An 11,163-nucleotide genomic window follows, 5' to 3' on the forward strand; every position below is an offset into this window, starting at 1 on the left:
CCAGGTTATAATGGATTTGATTATTTATAGCAGATATCTTGTGTCATGAGCTCTATTTTAAAATGGACAAGGATTATAGGAACTAGACAGATGTGATGTTAATTTCCAAAACTAACCTAATTTTCAGTGTAGGCTGTGCAATTGCTTGTACTTTTGAGAATATCACTTTTCTGGTAATTTGTCAACCCCCCAGTTGTTTTGTTACTAAGCCTATTTCATCCTGTGATTTTTCTGTTTCCTATATGTTTCCTTGATGACTATTCCTATTTCCTAGTGAAATATTTCCCTCCCAATGCCACCAAATGGATCTCCTTGTATGGAAAAAAAGCTCTCTTTCTGTTGCATGCTTCATCAACACTCAAGATATGTTTTCAGTTCTGTGAAGGCCTCAAGAGCAGGTGTCACCTGCTTCATCTCCCCCTGAATGGAAACTCCCTCTTCTGTGTCACCTGCCTGAGTGTGATCTCTCTCCTGGGAAATGTATTTAGAGGATATACACCTTTTTTAAATGCTACTCCATTACCCTAAAGACAAGGAGACCTTTACACAATTCTTGCTGGTGTCTCCAAATCAAGCTAGTGGCACAGGCACAGCACAGCTGTTGTGGTTTAACCCCAGCTGGAAACTGAGTTCAACAAATCTCCTTGCTCACACCCCACCCACCCATCCACACACACTTCCTCTTTGGCAAGATGAGGAGGGGAATCAAGGAAAAGAAATATAAAACTCCTGGACTGAGATAAGAACAGTTTAATAATTAAAAGTAGTATATAATAATCCTAATGATAATAACAGCAATGATAACTATTGTAATGAAAATGAGAGAGGGAGAGGAATAAAATCCAAGGTAAACAAGTGATGCGCATTACGATTGCTCACCACTCACTGACCCCATACCCTGTCCATCCCTGAGCAGCACTTGGTGCCTCCCAGCCGCCTCCCCCCAGTTTATATAATCAACATGTCCTGTGGAATGGAGCAGCCCTTTGGTCACTTTGGGTCAGCTCCCTCCTGGCTCCCTGTGCACCTGCTCACTGGCAAAGCACAGGACACTGACAAGTCCTTGATTTAGAGTGAGAACCACTGAGCAAAAGCCAGAACTTCAGTGTGTTATCAACATGATTCTCATAGTGAATCCCAACTAAAGCAGTGTGCCATATGAAGAAAATTAACTCTGTCCCAGCCAGAACCAGGACAATGGCTCAGTTCCTTTTGGAGGCTGTTGTTGCTCTCTGTCTTCACCCCTTGTTTACTATTGAAAATATTTTGACTGGCACAGTAACATCATTGAGGGCCCCTACATCTTGTACCAACAGGGTTGCTGAGCACCAGCTCCACATCCAGCTTCTCTGCCATCCCCCTGCTTTCACAAAGGTGACCAAATTTCCCAGCTTTGCTGCCTGCAGCTTCCAGATCAACCCATCAGCCCAAGGACGGATTCTGCCCACCATGAAACCTGCTCAGCAGGGATGGCAAGTATGCTAAAGCAGTGGCCAGGCAGTGAAGTCTCAGCAGATGCTAAGTCTAAGCAGATGCCCCTTTCTTCCATGTGATGGAGAAACCAGTTCTGGAATGTATTTTTGAGGTTATTCCATACTGAGCTAAGCCATTAAAGTGCATTGCCTACAACTAAGGTCCTTTTTTATTATTTTTGTTTAATTCCCATGCATTTAGGGTGTCACACTGGTGTGGTTTCAAAGTGCTGTGTGCATGGTTTTTATTTGTGTAACTTCCATTGAATTTTTTTTTTAATAGAAACTGTAGCAAAATCTTCCAAGTGCCTCTTAACAGTGCTAGGATTTCATTCCTGTCATCCTTATCCTTTTTTTGCAGACTATTCAGCCAGCAGTATTCAGAGCTTTTCCTAATGCCTTCCATCTCCTCTGTGCTGCTGGGAAGGGGCCAGCTATCAGCCAAACAGCAAGTAAATAGACTGCCTGCATTTAGTGTAGTGACGGGCACATATGTTTTTAGTGAAGAGTTTATTTGCCAGAAGAAAACTAGTTTGAAAAATTCAGGTCAACTTTTGGTGAATAACTTTGAGCTAATAAATATAAGAGGTGAGGACAGAAAGATTTCAGAAGTGCAGGAAAAGCTCATATCAATTTTTTCTGGAACCAATCAGCTCTGTTTAGTTGGGCTAGGCTACTCCTGTTGCCAGCAGGAAAACAAACAAACAAACAAAAACAAAACAAAAAAAACACCCTCAAAAACAACTCGGGGGGGGGGGGGAGGAGAAGGAAAACAGGACAGGAGATGCCCCAAACACAACATCTAAGTCAGAAGTGTTTAATAAATCAATTTCCTTTGGTGCCCATCGCCCTCCCTCCCCAGCCCTTGCCCCAGCTCTCCCCCTCTGCAGTGACAGAACTCCTATTTCTGAGCCATTTCAACCTTCCCCATCCCTTGGTCCTTTTCATGAACTTGCCCAGGGTCCAGCTGGAGAGCCCCCAGCTCCTGCCATCCATCCCCATATCTTTCCGAAGCTCTGCATTAAATTCCCCTTGTCCAAACCCACCAAGGGTTCCCCACATCCAGGCACCTCCAGAAATCCTCCCCAAAGTCCCTTCTTGGTTCACTCATTGTGTCAGAGCAGGCACTTTGCTCTCCCTAGCACCACTGGCTGCTGCTGCCCACTGTGCCCACCTTGCCTCCTGAAAAAGCCTCAGACAGTGCTCCAGGAGCAAGCCAAAGGTTCCAGAGGGGTGCTGTGCTCACCAGCAGTACAAAGTCCTGTCCTAGCAGGTCTCCAAGGGAAGGAAAGGAATACTATGATGAGGGAATATCTGATGTACAGAAACTCTTTTTTCCAGGATACATTCACAAGAGACTGAAATGTCATTTATATCTTTAAAAAATATTGCCCTTAACACTTACTTAAGATGTAGAAGAGCTGGATTCAGCCTTCAGCTCCCCATGTTATGTGAGGGTTACACTGAAGAGGGGCTGGTCTCATCTCCTGTGGGAGGGTAAAGGGGATCTCAGAAGCATCTGAGCCAAAGGATAGTGAGTGCATCCAGAATGTGCTGATGCTTTCTGCAGAAACTTAGTCTGTATCTGTATCTACCCCCAAGCAAGTGACAGGGAATTTGAGCTTGGTTTTTGTACCTCACAGAATACACTATCCTGTTTGCTATTCAGGTGCCACTGAGATCATGATCTTACTGTCGTCTGTAAATCTCAACTTTAATTTTTCTTAAATTACATAAAGGACCAAGTGAACTGAGCATGATTCTTTCAAGCACACCAAGACATTTTTGTTGTAAGCTGACTCAAAACATCCGTACTTAACTTCTTTTTCGTTTAGTACATTGCAAAGCAGTGCTACGGAGAGATCTCCAGCCGTGTGTCCCTGCCAAGGAAGGACAAGGGTGTTTTGGTCCCAGGGGAGCTGCCTTGTTCATGCAAAGAGGAAGGAGTCCAAGGTACCATGTAACAAGGTGGCAGTTTCCCACTGGGACAGGCAATTCCACAGATTTTGGTGAAATAAAAAGATCTGAAGCTCAAAAACCTGATGTTAACCTGCTACCACCACACTAAATCTTTGTTCTGGCTTTTTGAGGTTGGAGAATTCAACTCATGCAGCTCCTGTCAGCAATCACTGGTGCAGCTATTTCAGCATAATGGTCCTTCTTCATGGGCACAGCAAAGCGAGCTCTGAGGAGATTGATGGAGGATCACATCACAGAGCACTGCGCAGCTGAAGATGACAGAGGCGAATGTCAGTGTGATGGACCACAGCCTGACTCCAGAGCACGGAATAGAATGCTCTCCTGCAGAGGCAGCTCTGTCTTTGCCCTGCCTCGCACCTAACCTGGCACTTCCCAGCCCAGCTGCAAAGCTCCAGTCCTCTCCCAGGGCAGCCCACCTTGAGCAAGCCCCATATTCAGCTCCCATCCCGACTCACAGAAGGAACACATCTGTACTCTAACTGCCGGTCACTCAGCAAACGACCTCATTTAGAAACCAGCCCCCTCAGCCCAATTATCCCTCTTCTCCAGCCACATGTCCTTATGTAGCAGCATTGCTCATTTATATGCTAATTTTGTTAAGTCTACTTCAAAGGGGAGAATTGTTTGTTAAAAATCTTACACTCCAGCCTGAGTTCAGACCATCTCATTATTTACCTGCAAATTTAGGGAGATATGGGTAAAAGCTCTGTTCTTTTATGATCTATTGTCTAGGTGATCAAAGGAAACCATTCAATATGAAGATCAAAAAGAGTCTGGCTCCCAGCAGCCCAGTAGCTGGCTCTGCCAACTCCCAAAGTCCACAACCTCAGTTATAAGTAAAGACTGATTCTACTATTAAATAACTTTTGATTACAAATTGGAGGGAATAAAAAAAAATCCAAAAAACAAAAACCAAAAAACCAACCTCACATCATAGTCTCTTTACTAAGGTGTTAATGAAACTAGGCTTCATATTGATATTATCTCAATTATTAGTCCAGGAATAATCACTATGTATATAGTGTCTCTATTAATAATCCTCAGATAATGAAAAATATCCCACAGACATAACTAATACAGCTTGATAAATTGCTGGTGGACCACAGCTAACCCAGATTTCTTTTTTATATAGATATACTGCTCAAAGGATTTTTTAAAACAGGAACTCAGCAACAGAAGTGTTTATTATTTAGAGGAGACAAAAGCAGTGGCTGTAGGTTGAAGTATCAAAATGGGACGACCTCATGTCCCAGTCTGTTAGGGAATTATGTCAACAGAGTAACACAATGTGAATAATGAACCCGTGCTTTTCAGGGCTGACATAATTCCTTAGCCTAAGGAATTTCAAGAACCATGATTTGTAGAAATCCTGCTCTTCTTGAAAAGATAACCCACAGAGAGAATTTCTCATCTTCGCCACAAATAAACATTAAATAGTATACAGCTTGCTTTAGAAAAATAATGTGAGAAGTGAAAATGTATGGACTTTCAGGCTTTAATCTTCGCTTTAAAGTCGACACACTGTTGTTTTTCATTATAGTGTTTTCCTTTTCCATGCTACAAATGGCAACAAACAAGAGCCTGAGCACTGACGTACATGTGGGACTTGTGCAAGGGGGGCACAAGGATGTTTTGACTGCTGAGATAATAAAATATGGGTTTGGTTTTTTTTACTTGATGCATTTCTGAAAATACACTGAATTCTCCTAAAAACATTAAGCCTCCAGTGCTGGTATGAGAGATATTTTGCTGGCTGTGCTTTACTTTAGCTTGTTTGTGTGAGTCAGTGTGTTGCAGCCTTCCTGTCAGTCAGCAGCAAATGAACACCTTAACAGGTCTTGGATGACTTCTAGAGCTGTTCTTATTTGGAGCAGATCTAAAGCTGATGTTTTGAACAGTTGTTAGTATTAAAGATCCGATGGCATTTTACAGGAGGGTTAGGGTGTAAGTTTTGGTGTCCTGGCCAAATTCCAAAATGGGTAATTAAATTCTGTCCATCTAAACTTCCCCCTGTGGTTTTAGTTGGCTCAGGTATTCTTAATTTCCTGTCTTTAAATGTTCCACAGTGTTGCAGCGGTGCTGTTAAACAGTTGCCAGGTTTCACCTCGGCGATGTGTGAGATGATTCATACCTTACAGATCTGCAGATAGCAGCACGTTCGGGGCAGCCTGTGGGAGCTGGACTTGGAATGACAAGATGTCATGGTGCCTGCTCCTTCCATTCATTTTCTAATTTTGTGATGCTTCAGAAATATATAATAAAATCTCTCTGGTTTTTAATGAAATAAGCTCTTCTTCCCCTCGACCCTTCCATTCCTTACATCCCCAGGAGAGAAGAGAGAAGCTGGAGAGATGTGTACAGGGTTAAATGCAAACCCAGATCCCTGACTACGCCAGGATGTGAAGAGAACTGATGTCTACATTTGACCTGCTCAGAAGAACACTTTTAACCTCACATACTCTGACTCTTTGAGAAATTTCAATTCCACATCAAAGCTTTATGCCCTTATGGTAGTTTTTCTTCTTAAAATATGGCAACAGCACCAAAAGAGTGCTGAAGGAAAGATGAGCCTAAGTTAATGTGTCTTTTAAGTTGCTCCCGGTTTTTTTCTTTCACTGGCAGTTTGAAAGCTAAATTAAGTCTAAATTATACACACACACATCCCCCATAAAAACAAAATACAGCCTCCAGAAAATCCTTGTTCAGAATGGTATACACAGGCTGTTATTTGCCACTCCTTCATTGTTATCTGCCCTATTATTCCCTTCATTTTCTTCAGTCTTTCAAAACTTCTGAACTCAGTCTGGATATGAGGGAAGAGCTTTAAGTATTCAGTCTTTCATAAAAAATAAGTTAGGAGGTGATAATATCTTCGTTAGGAAAAAGAGATTTTTCTATTAGCTGATTCAGTCCACCCAAAAATCCATTGAGTGTCCCAGAGACATCCACCTGAATCCATTGCTCAGGTAAGAAATGCAAAAAGAGGCTTTTAACTTTAGCACATGAGTTTCTTGCCTAAAGGGGGGTGGAATAGCCCTGCCATTTTAACACAACATATAATGTGCCTGTCTTGTGGTATGGCTCATGAATTTATCATGAGATAGCAAAACCAGAATAGTAATAAATTGGTGAGAATTCATTTTCATACAAATTTCTGAAAACTCTCAATAGCTGTAAAGAACCACTGCGAGCCCAGCAAAGTGTCACTACTGTCCTCTGCAGTGTCCAGTGTAACAACAACTCCTTTTGCAAGAGCAGGGAAGCAGCAGAGATGTGTAACAGCTCAATACTCCTGGTTTTGTGGGTTTCCCCCACAAACCTTGCTTCAGGAGCCATCAGCAGTGCAGCTCACAGGGAGAGCTTTGTCCGACCTGTCTGCTGAGAGCTCAGGGAGCTGCTGGCTGGATTACAGCTGCTCGGCTGCCTGGGCTGCAGCTCTGTGTGACTGAGGGATAATGGACAGACTTTTAAACTTTTTAAATAAGGAAAAAAGCTCTTTCAGAAAGAGAAAGCAAATATGTGCCAGGTTTTTTAATGACAAAAACAGAGCAGGAAAAAAGGGGGGAAATATTAATGCTACTTTGGGATAAAAAGTGCTTTGACGAGGCACATCTTTAACTAATCAGGAAGCTCTGGACAGTAGGCCTAAACTTTTTTGTCTAAGCAAAAAATCTATGCATACAGTTTTTCTGGCAGAAAGCCAGTTTTTCTTCTCTGCAGGTATCCTGAAATTATATCAGTTGGGGCTTGATCCTGGAAACTTTGGGGGAGCTGGGTTCCCAGGAACCACTATGTAGTAGACTAAAGGGAAAAAAAAAAGTTTTGTGACACCTTGAGTGAAAAAAAGTTGAGCCCTCCGGATGAGGATAATCGTTGACTAGGTAAACCAAAAAGAGATGAAAAATGTGGTGTAGGGAGTCCCAGTGATGCTGTTTGAAAGTCAAGAGTTTTCATTCTTGTCCTCGTGAATGCAGACAGGGATACAACAGGATCATTTGCTGGCGCTGCTCCAATCCTATTGCCCTTAAACACATAAAACTCCCACTTCAGTCAATGGGACCTGTGCATGCTGAAGAGCAACTGGGGTTGAGCTTGTAAATGTCTGACACTGATTGTGTGACACACGGGTGCTCTTATGGCTGATTGAAGGAACAACGCACCAGCAGCAGGCGAGACCTTTGCACAAATAGGATAACAACACCATGGCAATATTTTCCTAACGTGAATAAGTGCTTGAGGGACAGGACATACAGTATTTCAGAAACTGAAGTGCGGGAGATGGCTGAGAAAGCTTGCTGAGTTCTTATTGAAACACCAAAAAGCCATATTAAATATTAAATCAAATTATTAATATTAGAATATAAAATGTTAGCATGACACTTCACCTTCTCTAAAGGTGCATGTTGCCACTTGCCCTTGATGTAAAATCATGTGCTAAATGAATGATTTTCTTTTACTGCTTTCCAGTATGAAATCAATGGGGTGGAAAAGCTATTGTTTTGTCAGAGAGGAATTTCCAGACAGGACTGCATGATGTGGTTACTGGAGGTGGCAGCTGGGGGTACATGTGTGACACTTGGCCTTTGCAGTGTGTGAGGACAGAGGGATGAAATGCTGTTAAGGAACCCTGAAGCCCTCAAGCCCTTGGGTTCCAGCTCCAGGACAAATCCTATGCAAGAAGTGAAGCAGTGCTGTTTTCTTCTGCTTTATGCCTTGTTAAATTCAGCACAGAAACAGCTAATTGTGAAAGGATAACTGCATTTTTGAGATCATAAACCGATCTAATTGATTTTTTTATATATGTTTACTTACTTCAAGCTTAAACAGAAACCTCCACCATGTAGGTGTACAAATATGTTTGAAGAGGCTTGTGTGATGTCTGGGATCACCTGGGGATCCTACAAAAGTTTTATTCTTGTTCTTCCAGTACCGAAGTCAGTGTTGCAGTTTATAGGAGCATTTTGGAAGAGACAGAAGAAGAGAAGTGGTGGTCAGCCCTGAACACATGCAAGGGCTTCCCTTCCCAGGAAAGCTGATTCTTGCAGCTTGACTTACAGCTGCGTTGTAGCTCCTAACAGGGCAGGGCATCTCACCTGCTTTCTCACAGACCACAGTGTTTCATGTTTATCAACTTGTTTAGTATTTTAAATAATATATTTTTAATATTATTTAAATAATATATTTTTAAATAATATATTTTTAGCATTTTAAATAAATATAGCCATTTTATTGAGGGGTAGGTTTTAATTTTTCTCCAGTCCAAAACAGTGAGAGTGGCCCTTGCTTACTCCATTTTTCCCCTTTCCTTGAAAGGGATAGATGTAGAGATATGAACTCCTCATCAGCTCAGTGTTGTCCTCTGTCTTTCCTCCTCCCTAGCCCTGAGCCCTCACAGTGACACCTCTTGTGTCACCATTCTCAGGGTACTTAGGCTCTCTAAAGACAAAGGTGGGTAGCAGTGCCAGTTACCTGAGTTACTTGCATGGTTATGACCATGGCAGACACAAGCCCATCTCTGTCCACAAGAATTCTTTCAGGAGTTTTAAATAAACAATTTATTGGCAACAAAAAATGGAAGTAGACAAAAGGAATCAAGCTAGTTTTAAGGCAGACTCCCTGGAAAAATGGAAGACAGGAGTTGCAGTTGGATCTGCTCTGAGCAGGAACTGGACCAGAAGACCTTCAGAGCTCCCTTCAAAGCTGCTGGAGCCTGGGTGTGGATGAGGGATGGAGTGGAAATGCATCAACACGTTTTTGCAATGGATGTGCCCAGTTCAGGTCTTGGACAGTTGTGAGAGAAGGAATGTGAGGCTTCATGATTCAGAAATGGATCCCAAACCTCCCAGAAATCTGTGAACTGCTTGGCAGGCTCGGATGAGCTGCATTAGTTTCAGGACATAACCACAGAGGCTCAGTCATTAAGGGAAATACAGGAGGCCTTCAAAGTGCTTGAAGTGAGCACCTGATGTCTTAAACTCAGGGCAAGAAGCTCTGGGGAATTTGGAAGTCCTCAGCAATCAGACTGAGAAGCTCAGTCATTTCAGTGTCAAATTAGTGGGGATTTCTGATGATGTCTGGGTCCTGCAAGAAAGCTGGTCATGGTTCAGCAGTGTCTGTAACAACAGGACTTTCACATCTGTGTGTTTGCAATAGAATTTGTAATTCTATAAAGTACCTCAGTGCTTGTGAAGCCCATTGCATGAATTAATAAATAATAATATCTTGGAAACTACAAGAAATTCTGCTTCAAATCTAAAAGGACTCTAATCCTTTCATGCTAGGAGGACATCTTTTCTATATTCCCTTTCTTGGGATGTCAAAGATAAATTTTTCCAAAACATTTGAACAATTTGACTGGGACCCAAGGGGAAATTATGGATGCATTGTGGTGGAGTAATGAGTCAGAAAGTTTTCTTGCCAGGGATTGAGAAATGCCTGACCTCATTTCTGAGAACACTGCATGAGAGGGAGAGATTTTGCCCTTAGTGGAATTCTAAATGTTTAGTGTAGACCTCTGAGCATAAAGCATTCCTGTTACAACAACAACAATGGGGGGAAAAAAAAAGGATCTGTGATTATTCTTGTATTTACCTCTAGAGAAATAAATTTTTAGGTCAAATTTAAAACTAATTTTAGGTGTCAAAAGAATATAATAGTGAGCATATTCTAATTATTGTTTATTGAATATATAGCTTTGACCTAAAGTACAGCTTTATATTTTTAAATCCTAAGCCTGGGAAGCCAGTGGGGGCCAGCCCCCTGCACCAAGGCAGGATTAGCCATATCTGTTGCCTTTCTGACAAGTATTAATCTAATTACTTAGAGATCTCCAGCACTGAAGATGCCCCAGAAACCTGTTTCAGTGTCTAATCTGAGTCATCCTTGCTCCCATGGTAAGCCCAGTGTCTCTCAGATGCAGAGAAGGCACATGTTAGCCCTGTGACTACAGGGCACAAGTTTTACTGAACTGCTAGCAATTAAAATTTGGGGCATTTTTGTATCTGATGTGATCTGGCTTCCTTTCTAGACCCTGGGTCTGAAATGAATATATCTGTTCCATAAAAGGAATTAATACTGTGCCTAAGTATACAAATAATTGCACATTTTGTATAATTTTCTTCTGCAGAGGAGGCTTAAGTTCTTAGGTGCACAACAAAGCCTCTGTGGCTGCAGCTACTCCTTGGGTGGCAGGCTGGGTGCAATCCCCACTGGGTGCAGGCAGCTCTGCTTTGCTTTTTGGTTTTGTTTACTTTAAGATCTACCTTTGGAAGTCAATAAATAATATTATTCACTGAATTCCATTTATTTGCCACAAATCTGTTTGAATTGACTACATCAAGGATCACTGCCATTTTATCTTGGTATCTGGTCATCAGACACACCCAGGTGGATATAAAAATCCATGGAAAAATTTCCAAAGATGACAGCTCACTGAAGTTTTCTTAATGGTAATTGTTCCAACTGATGATATTCTACAAAGGAAGTTCCTACCCCGACAATATACAAAACTTTTTAAAATATTATTTTATTTTTTAAGGCAGTGAGTACCACTGTCTTTATTGAAAATCACTCTTTTTATCCCAGAGGCTAATATAGCTCCTGGCCCTGGAGTTTGAACCCTATCTCCCTCCACTGCCAGAGCATTCTCATTTTTCATCCCTGCTGAGAACACAGCCACAGCACATTTCCTAATTTCTATCATATGTTACTG

The sequence above is a fragment of the Passer domesticus genome, chromosome 4 (assembly GCF_036417665.1).
Source record: "Passer domesticus isolate bPasDom1 chromosome 4, bPasDom1.hap1, whole genome shotgun sequence".
NCBI lineage: Eukaryota > Metazoa > Chordata > Aves > Passeriformes > Passeridae > Passer > Passer domesticus.